Source organism: Microcaecilia unicolor, chromosome 2, assembly GCF_901765095.1.
Source record: "Microcaecilia unicolor chromosome 2, aMicUni1.1, whole genome shotgun sequence".
In the NCBI taxonomy this organism is placed as follows: domain Eukaryota; kingdom Metazoa; phylum Chordata; class Amphibia; order Gymnophiona; family Siphonopidae; genus Microcaecilia; species Microcaecilia unicolor.
Genome location: NC_044032.1, coordinates 89,481,075 through 89,507,826, shown reverse-complemented (window position 1 = coordinate 89,507,826; position 26,752 = coordinate 89,481,075).

Genomic DNA, 26,752 nt, shown 5'->3' with positions numbered 1-26,752 from the left:
CATTAGCTTGTGGCAAATGCTCACGATGTTGGTATTTGGTAGGCTCTACTCCCATGGTGCCTTTCCCCCTGCTTACTGGGTCAAAGTGTGCCCTGTTTTGTTTCCGGTAGTCCATGAGGTAGTGGCCATTTTTGTAAGCCAGTTTTAGATCCCTTTCTTTCACGTGTTAGCCACGTTACAGAACTTAGTTCTTCCCTTGAATGTGGCTGAAAGAGGGCATTGTACAGCATTCTGCCAGCTCTGACCTACTGCTCATCTCAGTACCAGGGAGACTCGTTGCCAGTGGGGCACAACCTCTGATCTGCAGTTAACTGTGAGTAAGCGTGCTTATTCCAATAAAGGACATTTTCGGAGAGATTAGTCTTCAGGTGTCAACTGGTGTGCCAATGTTATATAGCAGCAACAAGTCCTAGAGGCCTGCGTGTATGCAGGTCCCTGGAGCACTTTTAGTGGGTACCGCAGTGCACTTCAGCCAGGTGGACCCAGGCCCATCCCTTCCTACCTGTAACACTTGTGCTGGTAAATGGGAGGTCTCCAAAACCCACTGTACCCACATGTAGGTGCCCCCTTCACCCCTAAGAGCTATGGTAGTGTTGTACATTTGTGGGTAGTGGGTTTTGGGGGAGGGGGGTTGGGTGCTCAGCACCCGTGGTAAGGGAGCTATTCATGTGGGAGCGTTGTCTGAAGTCCACCGCACTGACCTCTAGGGTGCCCAGTTGGTGTCCTGGCATGTCAGGGGGGCAAGTGTACTACGGATCCTGGCCCCCTCCCACGACCAAATGGCTCGGATTAGGATGTTTTTGAGCTGGGCATTTTTATCTTCCATTATCGCAAAAAAAAACAAAAAACGCCCAGCTGAAAAACTTCCATTTGTTTCGAAAATACAGTCTGTCCCGCCTTTTCATGTACCCGTTTTCGGACATAGATGCCCATGGAGATAGGCATTCGCATTCGATTATGCCCCTCCACATTACTTAAGGCGAAGCTCCAGTCTACATGATGGACCTCATAGACTTACCAACCACGAACACAAAAAGGTCAGCACGAACATTCCTGAACCTCCATTACCCTAGCTGCAAGGGACTAAAATATAAATCGATGTATTCATCCAGCTTCTCATACATGGGCACGCAGTTGTGGAATGTACTCCCGAAAGCTATAAAATCAATGCACGAAGTAATAAAATTCTGAAAATTACTAAAGGCCAACTTGTTCAAAAGGGCATACCTCAACTGATCTATCCCAAATACCAGACAAGGAAACTGGCACCAGACATAGACAAAATGAACTTTTCTATACTTGACTACTTTACCTAAACTGTCAACTACTGAACTTTAACGCTTTACCACTTGATTTCTTCCCAAAAAAACTTTTACACTTGATTGCTTAACTTACTTTATCTAGTTTGACCTTTACTTTAATAACATTATGCATTTCTTGATCCGGAACTGGCGATCACCATTATGTTACAATGTAAGCCACATTGAGCCTGCAAATAGGTGGGATAATGTGGGATACAAATGCAACAAATAAATAAATAAATAAATAAATATTTTTCAAAAACAGTGAAACAGTAAAAATAGAGGATATGAATTGAGGTTGAGGAGTAGTAGACTTAGGACTAACATCAGGAATCACTTTTTCACAAATAGGGAGGTGGATGCCTGGAATTTCTTCTGGGGGGGAGGTGATGAGGACAAAAACAGTGACTGAATTTTAAAAAATGCATGAGATAACCACAGCGGGACCCTCTACAGAAACAGCATGGACTCAAAGCAAAATTAAATGACCTTCATGCTTTAAACAGGGCATAGATACTGTAGATGTAAGCTGCATGGAACAACAGTTACGAATCTGGCCATAATTAATGCAAATTCTACAGGACACAAAGAGGGGCATAATCAAAAGGGGCGCCCAAGTTTTCCTAAGGACGTCCTCACAGGACGTACCGGCAAAACGGCAGGGAAACCCGTATTATCTAAACAAGATGGGTGTCCATCTTTTGTTTTGATAATACGGTCGGGGACACCCAAATCTTGACATTTAGGTCGTCCCTAGAGTTGGTCGTCCTTAGACTTGGTTGTTTCTGATTTTCGGCGATAATGGAAACCAAGGAAGCCCATCTCAGAAACGACCAAATGCAGGCCCTTTGGTCGTGGGAGAAACCAGCATTCCTAGTGCACTGGTCCCCCTGACATTTATTTTATTTATTTATTTATTAGGATTTATTTATCACCTTTTTGAAGGAATTCACGCAAGGCGGTGTACAGTAAGAATAGATCAAAAATGAGCAGGAGGCAATTAGAGCAGTAAAAATATTCGCACAGCAATACAAAGTATGGCATGGTATACTACTTGCAATGACAACACAATATGTACTAGAACATTATAAATGGTAGTGAAGGGTAAGGCAAAGTTGTAACATATAGATGAGTAAGAAAGTAAGAAGAATTAGAAAGTAAGGTGATTGATTTGCCAGGACACCAACCAGGCACCCTAGGGGGCACTGCAGTAGATTTCATAAATTGCTCCCAGGTACATAGCTCCCTTACCATGTATGCTGAGCACCCCAAACCCCACTACCCACAACTGTACACCACTACCATAGCCCTTTTGGTTGAAGGGGGGCACCTACATGTGGGTACAGTGGGTTTCTGGTGGGTTTGGAGGGTTCATATTTACCACCACTAGTGTAACAGGTGGTGGGGAGGATGGGCCTGGATCTGCCTGCCTGAAGTGCACTGCACCCACTAAAATTGCTCCAGGGACCTGCATACTGCTGCGATGGAGCTGAGTATGACATTTCAGGCTGGCATAGAGGCTAGCACAAAATATTTTTAAACTATTTTTTTGAAGTGGGAGGGGGTTAGTGACCACTGGGGGAGTAACGGGAGGTCATCCTCGATTTCCTCTGGTGGTCATCTGGTCAGTTCGGGCACCTTTTCGTGGTTTAGTTGTAACAAAAAAAGGACCAAGTAAAGTTGTACAAGTGCTCAACAGGGACACCCTTTTTTTCGATTATGGGTCAAGGACACCCATGTGTTAGGCACACCCAAGTCCCGCCTTCGCTACGCCTCTGGGAACTTTGGTCGTTCCCATGACGGAAAGTAGTTGGGGACGCCCAAAATCAGCTTTTGATTATGCTGATTTGGGCAACCCTGGGAGAAGGACGTCCATCTTCCGATTTGTGTTGAAAGATGGGCGTCCTTCTCTTTTGAAAATAAGCCTGAGAGGGATATAAACTGCATGAAGCAGCCGTTAAATATCTGGCCTCAATTAGTGCAAATGCATTTATTTATTTATGCATGTCTACATTTATACCCCACATTTTCTAATAAGGAATCGGTTCAATGTGGCTTACAAGTTACTTTTAAATTGCCATTTATCTAGAGGCTAATCCATGTTCATCAAATTTGTACCAATTTGATGGTGAAATAGTAGGTCCAGATCTTTTAAGGAGGCATCAGGTTACTGTGGTTGTTCATACGAAGATGACATATTTGTTTTAATTCCAATAACGTTAGATTTTCCAAAATTACAGACTTCTATTTCTGATTGTATAGTCTTGATTCAGTCTTGGGCTACTCAGCATTTCTTAAAACTTAATGCAGCTAAGACTAAATTGTTTTATTTTTCCAAAGATGCTACTTTGGTCCCTTGTAGAATGAAAAGAGACAGATGAGGGGAGATGAGGGGAGATGAGGGGAGATATGATTGAGGTCTACAAAATCTTGAGTGGTGTAGAACAAGTAGAAGTAAATCGATTTTCTACTTGTTCCAAAAGTACAAAGATCATGGAACACTCAAGGAAGTGTTTGCTGGAGGATGTGGTAACAGCGGTTAGTGTATCTGTATTTAAAAAAGGTTTGGACAAATTCCTGGAGGAAAAGTCCATAGTCTGCTATTGAGACAGACATGGGAAGCAACTGCTTGCTCTGGGATCTGTAGTATGGAGTGTTGCCACGATTTGTGTTTCTGCTAGATACTTGAGACCTGGCTTGGCCACTGTTTGGGAAACAGGATACTGGGCTAGTTGGACAATTGGTCTGACCCAGTATAGCTACTCTTATGTTCTTATGTTCTTATTATAGCCTCAGGAGAACAGTTACAGTTTGAAGAATCCTCTAGGGTTTTGAGTATTATTCTGGTTACTTAATTGACAATGAATTCACAGATAAACTATGTTAGTAAGAAGTTATTTTTTAAATTATGACAATTGAGAACAATAAGATCTTTTTTTACTGAACATTTTTGAATGCTGGTTCAGGCTATTGTACTACCTCATCTGAATTACTGTAGTGTTTTATATGTTGGATTAAGTGCAAGATTAGTTAAAAGGTTGCAATTATTACAAAATACTGCAGCCAAAATGATCTATGGCTATTCTTGCTATGATCACGTGACACCTTTGCTTAGAAGTTAACACTGGTTACCAGTATCCGCATGGAGAGATTTTAAAACTGTTTGTATCGTATATAGCATACTGGTGTTTTTACATGATTTATAGCAGCTGTAAATGCTGACATTTAAATGCCTTGTCCTGCATGCTTTGTGAAATACTATCCAAAGCTCTGCAGTGCCCATACCCTGGCTCTAGAAGGCTTCTTTTCTACATTAGGATATCTACACAAATCTGGTGCATCCACTTGTAAATTGTGGCCTTTCCAAATTCAGTTTACATCTTTTGAAAATGAGCCCCACAGTGTACAAAAATATGACCAAAAATAAACAATTCAAGAATAGTTCTGTGCAACAGTGGTAAAAATAAGAACCATAAGCTCAGAGAGTATCAGCCTTAGCCTTGATTTTGGCAAAGAAAACAGTGCTACAACATTGGGTAGAACAGCACTCCCCATCACCTAAACACTAGCAACAACTTATAATGCAAATATCCACTTGGGAACTGTACAAAATTTAGCTTCAGAGATATTCTGATGTGATTATTCAGACAAACCATACTTATGGTAGATGGGCATATTTATTGACCTGGTGTGCTGTTCTTTGCATTATGCATCTTAGGATCATGCTGTGGCATTGTCTGGCACGTTTGTGGGCCAGGCACCTTAAGAGCAAAAGCTTTTATTGAATCAGCATTTCGGTTGGTTCTGTACAGCCTGAGTATTTTTATTTGTTAGGATTTTAATTTGATTGCAAGTATTTATTTTTCAGCAGCATATATCAATGGGGTGTTTGGTGTCTTGTTCCTGATTTGAGGCCTTTGGCACCCATACCAGACTCCATGGCATACAAATGCTCTCGACCAGCTCCATAGAAGGAATACATTATTGCATATTCTATGTTCTATGTTTGTACATTTGCATTTGATAAAATATGGGGTAGATATTCAGCTGGTGTCAGTGAGCATTTTTTTAACCACTGGCATAATTCTGGGATGTTCAGTGCTGGGCTATATCTGAACAATGACATTGAATATCTGGATATATAAGGCCGGCTTTCTCTTGTGCAGTTAAGTGAGATACTCAGCACCTAACTGCTTAACCAACACTACATAAAGATAGGACCAACTTTTATGCAGTCTGATTTAACTGCTAAACTTAGATGGTTAAGTTCTGAATATCGGCAGTTAACCACCGACTCTGCCCCCGGACCACCCACAAAATAGCCAGCTCTGAGTTTAGCGATCTGTGATGGTATTCAGTGGCATCAAGCAGTTAAGAGCTGCTGAATATCAGTGGGCAGCCTCAAACAAGCGATGTAACCATCCATATTGACCCCAAAGTACACACATCACAACTCCACCCCTGGAACAACTACAGACAGATCATGTAAAAGTAGGCACACTCCGATCATATAAAATATACCTTTGCACAATGTGAAAAGAACCTTTTTTTAAAGTGTAAAACATGCTGTACACATGGAATATAGTTACCCCCTATTGTATTTTCCTGATTATAGAACTGTTCAGCTCATTCTTTTCATCAGTAGCTCACAGCAAGTTACATTCTGGGACGTATAGAGGCTGAAGTGACTTGTCCAAGGAATATCATGGGGACCAGAATCCTGGTGTCTCTCATATTTATCTGACTTTGTTCACCAGTAGACTACTCCTTATTAATCGTTCTTGAAACAGATAGTTGCCGTTTTCAGTATCTCCAAATGTATTTTTTCACTTTATCACAGTAACTAAAATGACAATTCCCTTCATATTCAAATTCACCTATAATCTGGTAAACAAGGTAAATTTGATTCAACAACAAATGGATTGGAGAAGAACCCCTAAATACTGTAGTTGGAGGGGGAAACGTCTCAGAGAAAGGCAGATGTCAACCCATTTACAATGGTTTTAAATGAAAGTGCTAAAATTTAATTTGAAAAAAAGTAGGAAGGCCAGATGGAATACTTTCTAGGATGTTAAAAATCCTCTACCTGTAAGTTTGGGTTGCAGAAAAAGTATGTATTAAGCTAACTGTGGCCATTATTTTAGAAACTATCTACATGTAAACAGCACCATTTACACATGAATATCACATACACATATAAATATCAGTTATAGAAAGCTGCTATTTACATATGTAGATCCATACCATGCAAAGATTTTAAGGGGGTGTGGTTTAGGCATGTCTTGTGAATGGAAAATTTTCCATTTTGCAAAGCATACAAAACCATACAGGTTTTTCTAAAGTGCTCATTTTGTCGAGGGCTTTACACAAGAATAAAGGGAGTCGTTTTCTTTAATCCTCCATTGTTTGTTTGTTTCTGCCTTCAAAATAATACCAAGTTTAAATTACAGCCTTACTACATAATTGACACAATTGATAGGTTTCTAAAAAAAAGGGCAGCTACATATGGAAGTGTTACCACTTATACGTGTAAGTTGCAATATTGCTACTTCAGTGTGTAAGAGGCCCTTTTACTAAGCCGCGTAAGTGTCTACGTGCACCCAAAACATGTCAAAATGGAGTTACTGCCCAACTACCTTGTGGCTCTTGCGGTAATTTCAGTTTTGGCACGCGTATGAAAAATATTTTTTATTTTCGGGCGCGCGTAGGTCATTACCGCCTGGATTCTTTACCACTAGGTCAATGGCTGGCAGTAAGGTCTCAGACCCAAAATGGATGCGTGGCAATTTTGATTTTGCTGCATGTCCGTTTTCGGCAAAAAAAGGCATTTTTTGTAGGTGCGCAGAAAAATAATTCTGTGCGCGCCCAAAACACATGTCTACACTACTGCAAGCCATTTTTCAGTGCACCTTAGTAAAAGGACCCCTAAGTGTCAACACATCATGGAAGCTGCTGGGTTTCTGCTGTTCATGTTTCCACGTATATATTTGTAAAATGGCTGCTCCAGCTGAACTTCTACATGTATTTTAGAAATTCCCTGCATCAGTAGACCCTTTTCTAAAATACCACCAGAACTAAGCACATCCCAACCTGGATGTCTATGTTCTGTAAGAAATAGGGCTCCACATAACTTAGCCAGTTATCTTTATCTAGTTCTGACTCAACTCTTTAAATTTCCAGTTAAAATGAACTGGAATTGACACCCCTGAATATTGACCTCAATTTTCCCATGGTGACTGTTGATAATCCATTTGGATGCTCATCTTAGTGGGGCTTCCAAGTTCATTATGGTTTGAAAAATAACTTGTAAACATTGATATACCCATTTATTTTAATCCTACCATAATACTGGTTTAACTCAGTGGTTTTCCTATGTTCCTTTGGGCTTTCAGCTTAGTTGAAATCAGCCTCTGTAGGGCTCTGGGACCATGACAGGAGTGCTTTTTACCATCTGAGTGTCATGTCCCTTACTTCGATGCCGGCGGCTCCATCGGGCAGCGTGGGGCTCCTTGCGGCCATAGTCGGCGCGGCGCAGTGCAGCACAGCTGGCTCCCTTGAGCGGCGTGGTCATGTTTTGCCTCCCGGCTCTCCCGCCCCATAGTCCTCTGTGCACCAGTTAGGTGCCTGATTCGGCCCCAGGATCTCCATCCCGCCTCTCTGCCCTGCAGGGGATTGGTCACCCCTGCGATTGGTTCCCTTGTCGCCTCCCTCTCTCTGTTCTTCTAGCCTAGGAAAACTACTCTCTTGCCCGCTGCTTGCCTGCTCGACGCTGCCTGCTGCCTTCCTGCTTGACGCTGCCTGTATCAGACCACTCTCTTGCCTGCTGCCTTCCTGCTTGACGCTGCCTGTACCTGACCACTCTCTTGCCTGCTGCCTGCCTGCTGGATGCTGCCTGTACCTGGACTGTTCTCTTGCCTGCTGCCTGCCTGGTCAATGCTGCCTGTACCTGGACCATGCTCTGTGTCTGCCACCTGCCTGACTGATCCCTTCTGCACCCCTCTTCCAGCCTCGTCTTGTAAGTCCTGCTGCCCGCCTGCACCTGGGGGCTCAACCTCTGGGGAATGGCAGTCACCACAGGTGAAGCCCGGGGTTGCCCGGCCGCCAAGCACAACCGGGTCCGCTTCACCGGACTCGGCAGTGCTCTACTTGGTACAAGAACTCATGAGTCTGACAGTGAGCCTTGAAACCCTCTTCTGTACTTTGCTATCTATGTCTCTAGGGGGCCCTTTTACTAAGCTGCGTAAGTGTCTACGCACACCCAACGCATGCCAAAATGGAGTTACTGCACGGCTACTGTGTGGCCCTTGTGGTAATTTCATTTTTGGCATGCATCCGCTACACGCGCCCAAAAAATATTTTTTATTTTCTGGCGTGCAACAGCTATGCACGTCAAGTGGCATTTGGTGCACATAGGTCATTAGCGCCCGGTTACTGCATGAGACTTTACCGCTAGGTGAATGACTGGCGGTAAGGTCTCAAACCCAAAATGGATGCGTGGCAATTTGCAGCAAAAAATTTAAAAAAGGCCTTTTTTCACAGGGACGCTGAAAAATGGATTGGCACATGCCCAAAACCTGTGTCTACACTACTGCAAGCCATTTTTCAGCGCACCCTAGTAAAAGGACCCCTTGGTTTATAAATAAGCTCCTCCTCTACTCTCCAGTTGAGATAGTGAACACACCCAGAAGACAACTGGGCCCGCCTCCCAGTGACATCATTGTATAACACAGTTCCTTTAAAATCAGTTGTGCTAAGCCAGAGATGCTGCACACTGCAGAGTTGCGCACCTCTTCATCATGCTGATAAAGGAGCATAACAAAGGAACCTCCGTTCTGCACTCCTTCATGCAGACTTTGGACACAATTAGGGTGGACTTTGGTGGTTTGTTTGTCAATGTACCTGGGGAATGCAGGTTGTAATTGTGTTTTGTGGTAATCATATGCTTTATAATATTGCAGTTGCTATTGGGAGAGAGGTATGGGGATTTGAATATTTCTGCTTTTAGTACATAAGTACATAAGTACATAAGTAGTGCCATACTGGGAAAGACCAAAGGTCCATCTAGCCCAGCATCCTGTCACCGACAGTGGCCAATCCAGGTCAAGGGCACCTGGCACGCTCCCCAAACGTAAAAACATTCCAGACAAGTTATACCTAAAAATGCGGAATTTTTCCAAGTCCATTTAATAGCGGTCTATGGACTTGTCCTTTAGGAATCTATCTAACCCCTTTTTAAACTCCGTCAAGCTAACCGCCCGTACCACGTTCTCCGGCAACGAATTCCAGAGTCTAATTACACGTTGGGTGAAGAAAAATTTTCTCCGATTCGTTTTAAATTTACCACACTGTAGCTTCAACTCATGCCCTCTAGTCCTAGTATTTTTGGATAGCGTGAACAGTCGCTTCACATCCACCCGATCCATTCCACTCATTATTTTATACACTTCTATCATATCTCCCCTCAGCCGTCTCTTCTCCAAGCTGAAAAGCCCTAGCCTTCTCAGCCTCTCTTCATAGGAAAGTCGTCCCATCCCCACTATCATTTTCGTCGCCCTTCGCTGTACTTTTTCCAATTCTACTATATCTTTTTTGAGATACGGAGACCAGTACTGAACACAATACTCCAGGTGCGGTCGCACCATGGAGCGATACAACGGCATTATAACATCCGCACACCTGGACTCCATACCCTTCCTAATAACACCCAACATTCTATTCGCTTTCCTAGCCGCAGCAGCACACTGAGCAGAAGGTTTCAGCGTATCATCGACGACGACACCCAGATCCCTTTCTTGATCCGTAACTCCTAACGCGGAACCTTGCAAGACGTAGCTATAATTCGGGTTCCTCTTACCCACATGCATCACTTTGCACTTGTCAACATTGAACTTCATCTGCCACTTGCACGCCCATTCTCCCAGTCTCGCAAGGTCCTCCTGTAATCGTTCACATTCCTCCTGCGACTTGACGACCCTGAATAATTTTGTGTCATCGGCGAATTTAATTACCTCACTAGTTATTCCCATCTCTAGGTCATTTATAAATACATTAAAAAGCAACGGACCCAGCACAGACCCCTGCGGGACCCCACTAACTACCCTCCTCCACTGAGAATACTGGCCACGCAATCCTACTCTCTGCTTCCTATCTTTCAACCAGTTCTTAATCCATAATAATACCCTACCTCCGATTCCATGACTCTGCAATTTCTTCAGGAGTTACTTGATATTCCTTAAACTAGTTTTAGAACTCAGTCTCTAGTTAGGAAGTTAAAGATGGCTTTAGTTAATGCCAGATCTGTTAGGAATAAGGTCTTTGTATTATTTGATCTCATTAGAGATAATTCCTTGGATGTTTTATGTATTACTGAAACTTGGTTAGTAGATGAGGATGTACTATTAGTGAACCAAACACTGAGAAGCAAATTTTAAAATGTTGTGTACTTTTTTGGGATCTTGCCAGGTATTTGTGACCCGGATTGGCCACTGCTGGGCTTGATGGACCTTTGGTCTTTCCCAATACGGCAATACTTATGTACTAAATAACAGTTTATATTTTCTTCCAAGGCCCTATCTGGATCCAGTTTGTAGATCTAAGGAAAACGAGTCCAACATCAGATAACTATTCAAATTATTTTCTATAAACTAACCTTAGCAACCTAATCTTTTCTCTACAGGTGCAACGATGGAAGAAGAACTCAGGAAACAGGTAAGTATGAGCTGTATCTTACACTGTCCCTTTCCTTTTATGTTTTCTGAATCTTTATTTATCTCACTGATCTTCTCCTTTCTTTAAAATCTTCTGCTTTTATCTTTCTTTCTTTACATTGGAGCTTGTATCTTCTTCCAGGTTCTCATTCTTTCATCAACATCTATTCCCTACCTTTACAAACTCATTAGAAGGAAAACCGTATATTGTCATGGGTGAGCCAAAGTAGTAGTTTTGAATTTATTCCCTATCTAAATAAAATAAAAGATGATCAAAATACCTGCTAGACCCAACCACAGAACAACTTTTTCCCCCTTTAGTGAATTCACAAATTATTCTATAATATTCTTATGATAAATTCTTTGATAGGTAGTGACAAATCCATGAAGCTGCCCCTGAATTACTCTTCTATTATTTCATCTAGGGCTGACACAATTTTTCACTTTTAAGAGTATTTTTTATGAAGTAGTGGTAGCTGTACCACTGAGTCACTGTGCACCAAAATGGTCCTATCACCGGGCTTGCTGAGGAGCCTGGAAGTAACAGTTTCTGGTGCACGGCGACCAGGGTGCTAGAAAACACTTTTGTATTTTCTAGCACAGGGGGCTGCCCAGAAGTAATCTGCGCTGCCTGGTAAGGGCTCCCCCAGGAAATGGCCAAACGGCAAGTGTTTAACTTACCTCATGGTCATGTCCCTTAAAAGGGGGCCTCGGTGAGCAGCAAACCAGTGGCGTTCCTGGCCTGGATGACCCCCCCCGGGTGCAGCGCGCCCCCCCCGCTAAATTACACCTTCCCCCCCTCCGGTGAAATGACACCCCCCCAGGTGCACGCTGCTGGGGAGGGGGGGGGGGGGTGCCATGGCGCATGCCTGCTCCGAGTTTGCTAAACTTCGCTTCGCTGCAGCTCCCTCTGCCCCGGAACAGGAAGTAACCTGCAGCGAACGAGCAACGAAGTTTAGCGAACTCGGAGCAGGTGCGCGCCGCGGCACCCCCCAGTGGCGTGCACCCGGGGCGGACCGCCCCCACCGCCCCCCCTTGGTACGCCACTGCAGCAAACCCATGCACTGACACCACAGCAGGGACCCTTTTACCTCTGTTTGGTAAAAGAACCCCTTATTTATCCAGAACAGGACTCTCTGAAAGTTCAGTTCCACTGATTTGACTGGAACTGCACGTTTCCTGTTGGACATCAGTTTGGCATCAGTTTTTTGTTCTGTATCGTTTAAGATTTGGAGCCAGTGCATAAGTTAAGTGGATTACAAATTTGTTGCAACCTGTCTTGATAAAGTACTGACTGGTGAAAGACCCTTTGATTATTTAAGCCTGTGGTTTTTTTACCCTGTTTGAGATGTAAATGACTTTTGTTTTTGCACTATATGAAGAATGGAATTTTGTTTTCTGACCTGTGATGGTACATTAAGCTATAGCCATGATAATAGAAGCTTGAGCTTTATTGTTGAGGTCATTTTCCCCCCACTTTTTGTAGTGCTTAAATGTTGATTTTCTCATTCAGGGGCCCTTTTACTAAGCCACATAAGCATCTATACTGCCCAACTACCATGCAGTTCTTGCAGTAATTTGATTTTTGGCACGTGTCCGATAGGTGCATCTGAAAAAGACTTTTTATTTTGGGCGCGCGTAACGGACGCGTACCAAGTGGCATTTGGCTCGCATAGGTCATTACTGCCCAGTTACCGTGTGAGTCTTTACTGCTAGGTCAATGGTTGGCGGTAAGGTCTCAGACCTAAAGTGGACGCATGGCAATTTTGATTTTGCCGCAGGTCCATTTTCGGCAAAAAAGTCTTTTCTTTACAGGTGCGCTAAAAAAATGGATCGGCGTGAGCCCAAAACCTGCGCCTATACTACCGCAAGCCATTTTTCAGCGCACCTTAGTAAAAGGATCCCTCAGTGTGTTGCCACATGTATGAACTTAATATTTTATTGAGTTTCTGACTTAAGTCAGAGGTATTTTTTTTAAGGTACACTACTTGACTCCATTGCTCTTTCTGTCTGGACCACAATTTACTATTGTCCTTTTCAAGTTGTACTATCATTTACAGTACAACTATCAGCAATGTCATATATTAATGACAGTGATATTTAAGGTTTCCCTTGTTATGGGAGTCACTGTCACACATAGCAGTTGGTCATCAGTAAGTGCTAACTGACCTTCAGCCCTGCCAGCACCAAGTGTTACTTGACAAATTTGGGGCCCTGTTGACTAAGCCATGGTGTAGGTGAGCTAACTTTTTAGCGCGCATTTAAAAATGTCTCTAGCATTAGCACGTGCAATAATGTTTGTGACTCATATGAAACCTCAGATTTAAAAAAAAAAAGAATTCTCTGTTAAACTTAGGGATTTGGAACCTCTAGATATGGAAACTGAGTAAAATTGCACCTTTGAAGGAAAACATCCTAAACGTGCCCAGAGAGTGCCTTGGATTACAGATTAGTTTAGATAAATGAATTGTGATTTGAGGAACTGTGAAAGAGAATGGAGAAAACATCCCTCCGGATTGATTCCTGATCAATATAACAAACGTTTGGTTTATCATAAAGCAAATCAATCAGTTAAATGTTTATCAAAAGATCCCGTGATCCACATAAATCCAGATAGTCTGGTCTGTTAATTCTTTTAATGCACTGGTTTGTTTTCACTAATAAAGATTTTGTAATTTATATAGAACAGGAGTACTGTTTGTTGTTACTGTTTATTTCAAGCCAGGATTTTGCTATAGATTTCTCTAACTAAATCATTACTCTTATTAATCAATTTGATTTTGAGAATTTACCAGTGGAAATGATCTGTCCATTATATCCAGATGAAGTTTGGTCTAAATGTCAGCATGTTTCTATTTCACAACTGAAAAAAAAAACAACTTTTGCAAGAGTTAATAGCTCTTTTTGTAGTTTGGAAGTTTGTAGTACTTCCCTTATAAAAGCTTTGAAAGCTTTTTCTATACCTGCTTTTTCCTGTATCATTAATAAGTCTTTAGATACAGGAATTGTTCCCAATGTGTTGAAAAAAGCAGTAGTGAAATCTTAAAAAAAAAAAGGCATTTGATTTGAAATCGGCTGATAATGATAGACCTATCTACTCCTTACCGTTTCTTGCTAAGGTAATGGAGAAGGTGATCTATGACCAATTAATTGATTTTTTGGAAATTCTCTTCTCAAGTAATCAAAAGTGTGCATTGTTTATTGGTTACTTAGGATATGACTGCAGCTTTTGACACCAAAGACCATTTGGTAGAGTGATTAAAAGTGATTGGTATGAGTGGGTGTGTCTTGAAATGATTTTCATCTTTTCTCCATGATAGATATTTTTATTTGAAAAGAGATTTCGAAAGTTCATGATTTCCCTAATCCCACAGGAATCCCTCATAGATCTTGCCTCTCAGATATTTTGTTTAATATTTTTCTTTTGCTACTGTGCAGACTGATGAATGGCTTAAATTTGCAGTTCAGAATCTATTCTGATGATTAGTTTTAATTGCAATTGATAAATCTGTAGAGGCAACATTTAGAGAGCTAACCTTGTATTTGAATTCAATCAGACAATTAAATATTGCTAAAACTTAAGGGCCCTTTTACTAAGCTGCAGTAGGATCTACTTGCATGCAGCATGCGCCCAAATGAGACTTCTGCCAGGCCAGCACACCCACTGGTGTTAATTTCAGATTTGGTGCATACCCATAATGCATGGGTGTATTATTTATTTATTTCATCCCACGTGCGCTGTTTCTGACGTTAATCGTCAGTTGGCGCATGCCGACCAGTCACCTTACATGTAGCATGTAAGCCCTTACCTCTAGATCAATGGGTGGCATTAAAGGTTCAGGCCAGTTTTAGACACAGGCTGGTTTCAGTTTTATCGCATGCCCTTTTCCTGTCACATTAAAAAAAAAACCTTTTTTGTAGACACGATAAAAACTGGCCCAGTGCACGCCTAATATCTGTGCCTACACTGCCACAGGCCACTTTTTACCGTGGCTTAGTAAAAATGCCCCTTAGATTTTATTTTTATCAAGTTATCCCTTTTCAGATATTCCTTTCTCTTTTGAATTTGAAAATGACATGATCTCTGTTGTGGATAAAATTTGTAATTTAGGGATAATCATAGATTCCACACTTAGTATGAAATTACAAGTTCTAAAAATCATCCAAGATCTGTTTTTTTTTAATTTAATTGAGACTAACAGGCCCTTTTACAAAGCAGTGATAAAAGGTGGCCCACAGTGGCATTGGCACATGGGAATGCTGGGCACCAAGGCCACCTTTTACCACAGCAGGTAAAACGATTTTTTTTAAGGAGGCAGTAAATGGCTATTGTGGCCATTTACCGCTGGAACCCTTACCATCTCCTATTTAGGAGGTGGTGAAGGCTTTGGGGGTAACCCAGCAGTAATCGGGCAGCACGTGGCACTGCCCAATTACCGCCGGGCATGCTCACTCCCCACCCACCAGTGCTAGAAAATAAAACATATTTTCTAGTGCCAGAAATGGCATGCAGCAGACATGGAACTAGTGTTGGGTTCCTGGGCAAGCCTGGTCGTAAGGCCGATTTGCTGCACGCAAACCCAGTGGTGGCCTACCGCCTCTTTGTAAGAGGGCCCCTAAGATGATTAAAAGACTTGCTTAGTCCAGAGAATTTTCATGTGGTGATCCAAAGTATTATTCCTCCCTGTTTTGATTATTGTAATAGTCTTCTTGTAGGAATACATAAGAATCAGTTGAAAGCTCTTCAGATAGCACAAATTCTGTAGCAAAGGTTTTAATGGGTTATAGGGGGTTTATTCATATTTTGTCTACCTTAACTACACTGGTTCCCTATAGAGTATAGGTTTAGATTGAAGATTTTATGTACTGTGTTTAAAATATTTTTGAAACAAGTGTCTGTGGCTTTTCCTACTATGTTGCATATTTATCAACCATTATGAGCACTATGGCCTACAAATAGAGCTCTGTTGGAAGTTACATCGTACAACAAAATCAGACTGGAAGATTATCGATCATCCATATTTTATGTTATTGGACCACAGCTTTAGAGTAATTTGCCATTGGAAATAAGAGAGATGCAAAACCTGAGAGTATTTAAAAAGGAACTTGATTTTTGTTTTCAACAGGCTTACCTAGGAGTTTAAGATGAAGTATAATTTATTAAAATGAAGAGGAAAGTGGAGATTTGATGTTGGATTTTGCTGTATGTAATGCATCTGTTTTTAGAAATTATATGCATTAATGATTGTAATCTTCCTAGAACATTTGAGATTGAGCAGACTATAAGTGTTATAGTTGTCAATAAGGGGCCCTTTTACCAAACTGCACTAAAAGGTGGCTTCAGCTTACACTTACACAGGTTTTTCTCGCACGCTGAGACCATTTTCACTGCAGCAGTAAAATGGCCCAAAAACCTATTTTCTGTATTAATAGCCACATGGTAATTTTCCCAATAGCCAGTGGCTAATAGCACATGAGCACCCTCTGCCACCTATTTTGAAGGTGCTAATTGGTTAGTGCATGGCAATGTAGCTGCACTAACTGATTGGTACAGAACATGCCTACTCTCCGCCCCCAGCACTAAAAAGTAAAGTTTAATTTTCGCATATGAGAAGCACACGCAGAGTGCAAAAGTACTGCAAAGTGCTTGTGAGTGCCCCCTGGTAAGCACTTTTTTTTTACTGTGGTAAGCATGCACTAGTGCTTACCTCAGCTTAGTATAAAGATCCCTACATAAATACATATTTTAAAATGTATTTTGTAGCCTTGATATACTGCTAAAGGTCTACACATAGGCAAATAAGCAGTTTACACAACAATATACAAGAAAGGAAGAAAGAAAAAAAGTCTTTCATTAGAAACTTTGTCCAGAGTTGTTTTTAAAGAAATAGGTTGTTACTACTAGATTCTATTTTTAGGGTAAATCATGCTCTGTGCCTTTGCATTCTATGGCCTCTGTGGTGAGACTACTAATGAATGATGTTGATGCCAAATTGTGATGGAGGTGGTAGTAACGTGGGAACCCGGCTGAGGCTTTGGCAAAGGAAACAGATCGTCAAACACAGTGAAGGCAACAAAAGAGTAAGAACTAAATTATGTCGAAGGTATAAACAGTTTATTAACACATCCATTGACTCAACACGGGCTATGTTTCGGCCACAAAGACTTCTGCATCATGAGTCTTCTGTCTGGATGTTTCTTAACTTACTAGCTCTTCAAATAAAACAACGGATAATAAAATACCTTGTGCAACTAAAGGTATCTCTTAACAAAAAGCTGTCACAAACTTATTACAAAGTTAAAAAAAACCCCATCCAGACAGAAGACTCCTGAGGCAGGCCTTTGTGGATGTTTTAATAAACTATTTATACCTTCGACATCATCTAGTTGTTACTTTTTTGTCGCCTTCACTATTTTTGATAATCTGGCTGAGGCTACCATCTCATTTCACACAAACCTCTTTTAAAAGCTGAATTGAAACTTTAGGTTTAGATTTAAATCATAAATCCCTACATTCATCCTTTCCATTACGGAACAGGAGGCTACATTCCTGTCTCCACTTATCCCTCCCCCCCAGCACACATTTAATATAATATCTCTACCTATATAGCCCAGCTGTTGCAACAGTACTCTATGGTCAGAAGCCAGTACATATGAGCCCCATTAAGAATCACCTTTGCAACAGATCCTGCCAGCATAAGGCAAAAAAATTAAGCTTATGTATTGATCCCAGGTCTCCTACACAACATCTTGCAACACTGCCAATGGATCCGCCTATTTTAAATATTTCTTTCATTCTTTTACATCATGTCATGTGCATTTGGCAGCCCTGAATATATCTGATCACTTAAATTTGTTTCACAGATTTACATATAAGTACATAAGTATTGCCACACTGGGACAGACCAAAAGGTCCATCAAGCCCAGCATCCTGTTTCCAACAGTGGCCAGTCCAGGTCACAAGTACCTGAAAAGATCCTAAAAAAGTTCAATACATTTTATGCTGCTTATTTCAGAAATAAGCAGTGGATTTTCCCCAAGTCATTTTAATAATGGTCTATGGAATTTTCTTTTATGAAGCCGTCCAAACTTTTTTTAAACCCCACTAAGCTAGCCGCCTTTACCACATTCTTGGGCAATGAATTCCAGAGTTTAATTGCACGTTGAGTGAAGAAATATTTTAGCAGATTCATTTTAAATTTGCTACTTTGTAGCTTCATCACATGTCCCCTAGTCCTAGTATTATGGAAAGAGTGAACAAATGATTCACGTCTACCCGTTCCATTCCACTCATTATTTTATAGACCTCTATCATATCTCCCCTCAGTCGTATATTAGTTCAAATTAAGGGGCCCTTTTACTAAGCTGCGGTAAGCACTAATGCAGTGGTTCCCAAACCTGGTCCTGGAGGCACCTCAATCAGTCAGGTTTTCTGGATATCCACCATGAATAGTTATATGAGAGAGATTTGCATGCATTGTTTTCACTGCACTAAAGCACGCTTCCTGCAGGGTAAAAGGCACTACTGTGGTAGAAAATATTTTTTAGTGCTGGAGAGGAGGTCTGGAGGTGGAGAGTAAGCATGCCCAGCACTAATTAGCACAGCTACATCACTGTGTGCTAACCGATTAGCATCTGGCTAGCACGTGAGCCCTTACCACCTAGAAAAGTGTCGGTAAGGGCTCACGTGCTGATGGCCACGCACTAATGGGGAAATTAGCATGTGGCCATTAATAGACAAAGTGGAAAATGGGGCCATTTTACGGTGGTACTAAAAGTAGCCTCAGCGTTGGGGATAGTGCTGACCACTTTTTAACGCAGCTTAGTAAAAGGTCTCCTAAGGATGCACAAACACTTTCAATTTGTTTTCTGGTCATTTTGGACTTCTTCCCTGATTTTCACGTATTTTTCAATTTCTTATACAAATTGGTTTTAATTGGACAATTTTAATGCATATTAGAACTTTTAGATCCATCATTTGTAGGGTAATGCGCATTAAGGGACCCTTTTACTAAGCAGCTGTAAGCTAGCCGCAGCAATCCCAAACTACTGCCTGCCCAACAAGGGTGCCTGCGGTAGTTCCACCCCCAGTGCGTGGCATTTCTGGCAGTAGTGGAAATATTTGAAAAATATTTCCACAGGGGGTTATGCAGCAGTAATTGCTGCCTGGTTACTGCCGGCTTAGCGCGGGAACCATTACCACCACCTCAATAGGTGGTGGTGAGTGTTCCCCCCTGAAGTGGCCATGCAGCAAGTGCAAACTTACTGTATGGCCATTTCATTTTTGGACATTTTTACCTGCTGCAGTAAAAGGGGCCCTAGCACATGGCAAAAACAGCTGCAGCCACCACTGCATTGCCCCGTTTACCACAGTTTAGTAATAAGGTACCTAAATCAATTTAATGCGCATTACATTTTTGAATGTGTGCAAATAAATGCATATCCCTGCTTCATTTTGCTTTTACTTGTGGCTATGTTCTTTCTTTCTCTGTAGCCGTCACCTTAAGCTGAGAAAGCTTGTTTACTCGTTATTTCACCTTTGCAACTGGTTGACCTTGTGAACGCTCCGTGCTCACCTTAGTAACACTTAACCAGGGGATCTTGGCATCCGGTTAGACTGCTCTATCTTATTCTGTAAACATGATTATAGAGTAGTTGGGAAAATCTCTGCTTAAGTAAATATGCTCTGCAGACTCTGTGGCACTAGGTAGTGAACTAATTTCAGATGCTTTCCATCTGTAGGTACTCTGATCCATGCCCAAATATCTCAGCCAAGTATTACATTTTACTGTGAACAAAATGTTCTCACTCCAAACTCAATGAATGTTTTTATTTAAAAGAAAATCTGTGGAGCACCTTCTGTTTATGGATGTCATCTGAGTGGAAAAATCGATAACCTTTTGAGTGCAGAATATTTTTGACTTTCATACGGTGTCCTGCTCAGGACACCTTCTGATAAGAGTAATATAAATGATACATGACTTTAACAAAGTGGAATCTCAATTATTCAAAATTATTGAAACATGTAAATCAAGAAAAGGAATGCAGAATGAGATCATACTTTGATATTGTTGGAATGATGAAGTGGCTAATTATATTTATCTCTCAGTCTTTGCCTTTATCCTCAAATTGTCAAAGAAATTGGGTTTCTTTTTGTTTTGTCATTAAAACTTTGACAAAATATGTTTAGATGTTGGACAAAAAATAAGGATATATGCCTGTTAATCGATGCATAACAAAGTCCATAATAAATTCTTATCTTTATCATGATTGATTTAAAATGTGCTTTTCTTGAATTCAACCTATGTTCTTCAGTAGATAAAGTCTAGTGTCCCTATTCAAAATATCACAATACAAAAAAGACTTTCACCTGACTCAGTCAAAATTTTGCCTTATAGCTATATCAGGTGAAACTTCTTCATAAGTGACCTGCAAAAATACAACACATAGGGCTCCTTTTACTAAGCTGTAGTAGTGATTCCCACATGGCAAATACAATGAAGCCCATAGGGATTGAATGGGCTTCATCATAGTTGCTGCTCTGGGAATCACTACTACGGCTTTGTAAAAGCAGTCCAAAATCATATTGAATATTTAAGGGGCAACTTATCAATCTGGACTACCATTAAGACCTATTTTACTATTAACCTCAGTTATTAGTGTCTAGGTCTCATTACGTAAAATGGGACCTGTGCTAAAAAATAGTATAAGTTAATGGTAAATAACAAATCTTAATGGTAGTCCATGTTGCTAACTTCCTCCTAAACCCTCAAGGAGCTGCAGAAAATGAAATATAACAAGAATCCCTGAGTAAATTGCTTTAAAAAAATGTATAAACAGTAAGACTCATCAAAATTCAGTCATGGCAAGTAACCAATCATAAACTGAGACATAGATCTCATCCCGTTAAGATAGAGACCCATGATAACGACACCTTAGTTTGGTCCAATAAAAGGTCACAAACATTGCAAGAGAGCATATGAGCGTGTCACCATTTCTTTTGGAGTACCCCTCCAATCAGAAGTAAAAACTATGCTGTTTTTTAATTTCCTTTTTTCCAGTTTCTTTGGCCATCAACCATTTGGTTGTCATTATCACACATCATACTTTTGATTTGATGTTGAAGACTAATATATAACCCTTCACACAGCTCTTGTTGGGTAAAATATGGCCTGTGCCAGGCATTTTACTTTTGAGATTCTGCAATAAAGAACATTTTGGACCGTTCACTGATCTTCTGGAATCTTATACAGGGGTATCATTACATTTTTGCTGGTGTTATTTTACCTCCCAGGAACATCAGGTTGCAAAGCTGTGGCCAGATGCTCCAGGGCGAGCAGATCAGAGTCCCCCTTGGCACAAGACCCCCCCCCAGCTGAGGTCCCACCTACCACCATTCTTCAAGATTATTGGTCCTCTCACTCTTTTGAATGCCCCTCTCACTTCCCCTGCTAGGGGTACTGTTTTAACTGAAGATGCTAGACTGGGCAGGAGAGACTGGTCATTGCTTTTGCCCACAGACCTCCTTGGACCACCAATGCATTCAAAGTTGCCTGAGGGAGTTCTTGTGCTGGGAGGGAACCCTGCTCTGGCAGTTGCCTGGCCGTGGGGATAACAATGCTTGTAAGTTAGCTTGTAAGCAGTGCTATTCTTTTAAAATGTGATTCAGCAACTTGTGGAACTGAGATTCCGCAGTCTTCTGAATTTGATGGTGAATCAAGGTGCGTTAAGCAATCTTTCACCACACCATGATTAATTTTCCCCTTAATGTTACGGTATGTAATTTACAAGCCCCTACCTTGGTTATTCAGCATCAGAATCTAGCACCATGTGAGACTTTTTCAATTCTTTAATATGCTTTAGTTTTTTAAAAAACATTTTTAAAATAAGTTTTACCATTTTGTTATGGTATAAAACCTAAATAGTTCAGTTCTTTTAAAAGGTTTGTTGACCATAACAGTGTAAAATTAAGTTTTACTTTCAATAGGATCTGTAGACAAATAAAGAGGCCCTTTAACTACAACACTTTAAAATGTGGGCTGAACGTGTTTTAAGTTGGGAGTTTCCTGTGTGTTAGGCCTAGATTTAGGGCTTTTTAATTATTTTTTTGTGTGGGTCCATTGCTAATTTTTCCCTTACCCTGTGGGACTTGCAAAAAAAAAAAATGCAGGAGTACTTACCACCTCTCATTTAGTGTTAAATCTGTGTTATTCAGTTAGAACATGCTAATAGAAACACACTAGCTGGATAATGCTTCCATGCCCACTCCCCACCCGTGACACACCCCTCCCCAAAATATTTTTTAAAATAATAAATAGCATGCAATTAACATTTGCAATCTGGCAAATTACTCCAAAACCCTTTAACACATTTTGCAGTAAGCATTTTTTCATGGGCGTTAGGATTAAAGCCCTTTGCTTCCATAAAGTGGAATGGGTTTGGAGAAAAACTAGATTAGTAACACATGGATTCTTATAAATCATTGCTTAAGGACTTTAATTTTCACCTCAAAATGGCTAAGAAACAGTATTTCTCTAACCGTCTTAAGAAAGGTACCAATCCTTCAAAGGAACTGTACTCCATCTTTTACTCCCTGACTGCTCCCTCATCATATGTCCAGGACAAATTAGTCCCTTTGCCGAGATCCTTGCACAGTGCTTTACTTCAAAACTAGCGAATCTTTTCCAGTCCCTCCCATTCCCTCCCTCTCTTTTCCCATCCTCTACTCCTCCTCCCTCACTTACAGGTTCCCTTATCTCCCCAGTCACCTCCTAGTGCCTCCCTTTCTGTGTTCTATTATCTTTCCTATTGTCCTTCCAGCTCCAGACTCCTTTTTCTCTTTCCAAGACCTTCCAATTGATGAAAACTACTTTCTGCTCCTTTGACCCCTTCCCCATCTCAGTGGTTTAAAATACCAGAATTGGAGCTTTTTCCTGAAGTTCTTATTATTATTAACCAAAGCCTCTACTCTGGCCAAATCCCTGTTCATTGGAAAACTGCAGTAGTCCATCCAATTCTAAAAAGAAACATCCATGGATCCACAAGTCCTGGCACATTATCTCCCAGTTTCTAATTTATGTTTCCTGTCTAAATTTCTGGAAAAAATAGTTTATCTCCAAGTCTCGACTTTCATGGATAAAATGTTTGCACTTCATCCTAAGCAATCTGGTTTTAGGTCTCATTTCAGCATGTAAACAGTAATGGCTGCTTTACTCAGTGAAATGTATTCTCACCTTGATAAACACAATGCGTTTCTTGCTGTCTTACTCGATCTATCCGCAGCTTTTGATTTGGTTGTTCATTCGCTTCTACTCTCCTTTCTCCAGGCCTTGGGTGTGTTGGGTACTGTTCTTGCATGGTTTGCCTCTCTTCTAGCAGACTGTTACTTTCAGGTCCAAATGGCAGCTCTCCCCTTCTCTTTAATCTCTTTTTGAGTCCTTTGGCAACACTTATCCAATCTTCAGGGGTTTCCTTTCAGTTTTATGTGGATGATATTTTGTTAATCTACCTCACTAACCCAACTAAACCATCAATTCAACCTTTACAGGACTGTCTTATTCTCTTTCCAGATTGGCTTAATTCTCATAGACTAGTTATCAATAAGGATAAAACAGTAGCATGCTGGTTCACTTGTGGCCTTTCTCCCCTTTTCTTCCCCCCAACTCTCTTTGGACACACTTTCTCCCCAGTTGACTCTTTCCGCTCTCTTGGCATTGTATTAAACTCACAACTTAGCTTCTCCCAAGAGATTTCAGGTTTAAATAAAACTAGCTTTATTCTTCATCAACTCTGTTCAGTTCATAGGTTCTTTGATCATGATACTTTCCACTCCTTGATACTCTCTCTTCTTATCACTAGACTTGACTATTGTAACATTGCTTAACTCAGCTGTTCTTGTTCAATCCTCAAGAAACTTCAGAGTCAGACTCTTCAAAATACTGCTATCAAACTTCTCTATCATGCCGGAAATATGATTATGTCTTCCTCCTCTTTATCAAGTCCCACTGGTTCCCGGTTGATAAAAGGATTATTTTCAAGACTCTTACATTTGCTTTTAAAGCATACTGATTAGGTTATCCCCTATATTTATCTAATCTCACTATTCCCTACACGTTTTCTTCACTCAATCAATGATCACTATTTGTGTCTTCCCAGCCCCCATTTTGCCCAGCAGGAATCGACCCGCAACAGACTTTTTTTTCAGCCCCTTTCCTTTGGAATTCTATGCCACTTCCTATTCGTGCAGAATTATTGTTTAAGACGTTTAAAACAGTTCTAAAAATCTAATTGCTTCGGCAGGCATTCAATGCCACTTGAGGATTCATTTATCTTCCACCTTTGTTCTTGTAACATCCTCTCGCCCCTCCCTTCCCCCTCTCTATGCCTTATGCTTGACCTCTTTCTTGAGTGTCTGAGTTCTTTGAATCTGTCCTATTAATATAGTAGTTCCTTTCTACCTTTCTTTTGTTTTAGAATTTTACACTGCTGTGATCTGTGAGTTAGTTAATGGTGGTATAGTAAAGCAAACTTAAATAAACTATGAACTGTAGTAAAAGGGCCCCAGAGTGACTTGTCCCAGATTATACAGCAGGAGAGGCTAATTCTGAACTTATTTTACAGATTGTCTCCTAAATCACCATCCAGCACCCAAAGCAATAGATCACACTTTCTCCTGTATAATTGTTAGTGACTTTTCTACTGGAAAAAAATTTATATAGAAGTCTTTTTAAACAAAATGAATACAGAAGAGAAAGTAGATAACACTCAAGAGATAAGAACATATTGGAGCAGGAATACTGGATATCACACCTTCTACTTGAAGATTTCTTCAGTTTTAATTATCTGTCACTTCCTTTTCCACACTGTCAGCCTTTTTTTTCCAGCATGTCATTCAGATATCTGTTCAGCACAATGCTGTAATAATTCAGTAGTTGTTCCAGATGATGATTACTACTAGTGTTTTTTTTATAAATATTGCTTTTGTTTTGATTTTTTTCTCATATCGAAATCATTACATTTTATTTTCATTTTCTGTATAATAATTTAGAAGAATAAAATAAATAGAGAAAGGTGATGCAGGTACAGTAATATGTTCAATAGCATTGCTATTTATGTTACAACATTTTAGAGTTGTACAGAGAGACATTTTTTATTTTTTTTTGTTTTATTTATTTACTTATTTATTTATTTTGTTTCATTTTGAAATAGAACATGCTGTTTGGTAATAGAAGACCGGATATAGAAATGATAAGTAGATAGAAGTAGATAGATAGTCAAAGGGATTTAACCAGGGAAGAGATGTTCCTAGTCGGTTAAACCCCACTGAGCTGGTCAGCGGCACTTAACTGGGTAGTGCCACTGAATATTGGCTCTAACCAGCGGAGTTTGGGTGAAACCATCACTTAGCTGGTTAGCAGTCATATTCAGTCATTAAAAAAGCTGGCCTAACTGTATCTGTTAAGTTAACTGGGCACTGGTCTGGGTATCAGTTGGATCTCGGTTAACTTCCAGGTGACCACAGATACTTGGATATTCAAAACCAGAAGTGGAACATGCTCCAGCATTGAATATCTGAGGCAATTTCAGCCCACAGCTGTGAGCAGCTTACAAGCCACAAGCTGAATATCGGTCCCTCTGGGGTTTTGAGGTCTTAGCTCTCCCCCCATCATCTTCTTTTCACTTTCCCTTTTCCCAGTTCTAAGGTAAATTCACTTCTTTCGGTCTTCTTCCCATTAACAAACAGTTCTCCAAGATAGATTTGAGAAGGAGGCAGAAAAATTGAAGAAAGCTGAATGTGAAAGATCAGTCAAAACAGATGTAGGGCAGGAAGTGAAGAAGAAAGGAGGAGAGATAGAGGAAAGCAGAACCAGAGTCTAGAAACAAGATGATTAGAATAATAAAATCACTAGATAACAAAGGTAGGAAAAGTGATTTTATTTTCATTTTAGTTATTAAATTATGTCAGTATTGAGAGTTTACATCTGTCATTCAAAATCAAAAAAGGAAAAAAAACCTTCCACAGACAAGCACAAGTCAAACAAAAGGAGTGGAAGGCACCAAGACAAGGTCCAAGGATGGCTAAAAGGTTCAGTTTATTCTTCTAAAAGCAATAGTCTTCAAATGCGGTTACAGGATGCACTTGACAAGAAATTCCCAACACAGGCTGTGTTTATGGACAGCATAAGAGGATGCCATTCAATTTTCACTGGCACTTTTGCTGTTCACAAGTTTAAGAGTAGTACATTTGTGCTTGCACTCATTGGTTTGCAGTTATTTTGCATCAGTTGCAGCATTGACAGATCTCCCAATGAAGGCATAAGTGCCGAAACATAGCCTGTGTTGGGAATTTGTTGTTAAGCGCATCCTGTATACCACACTGTATAGGAGAACATATATTTCTTTCTATTTCTCTGGTGTTGCATGACATGCAGAGTCTGGTATATCTGCTTTCAGTTTTTGTCTGCATGTTTTTTTTATGGTTCCCTATTTTATATCAAGTGAGAGTCATGTTCTGCAACTGAAGTGAAGGATTCTGCTGGCATGTGGTGTCTATGTAGGATTATGTAACAGTCCATCTTGTTCCAGTTTCCCCAGCAGCAGGTTATTTTGGTGCTCTAGGGCCTGTCTTCATAGGTGGGTTAGGGCTATTATAGTTTGGCAAGTTTCCTATGTAGGTTTTGAGTGCCTTTTTGCAAGGTTTTGTGTTATTTTTTAAAGTGCTTGGCCTGTTTGAAAAATAAAACT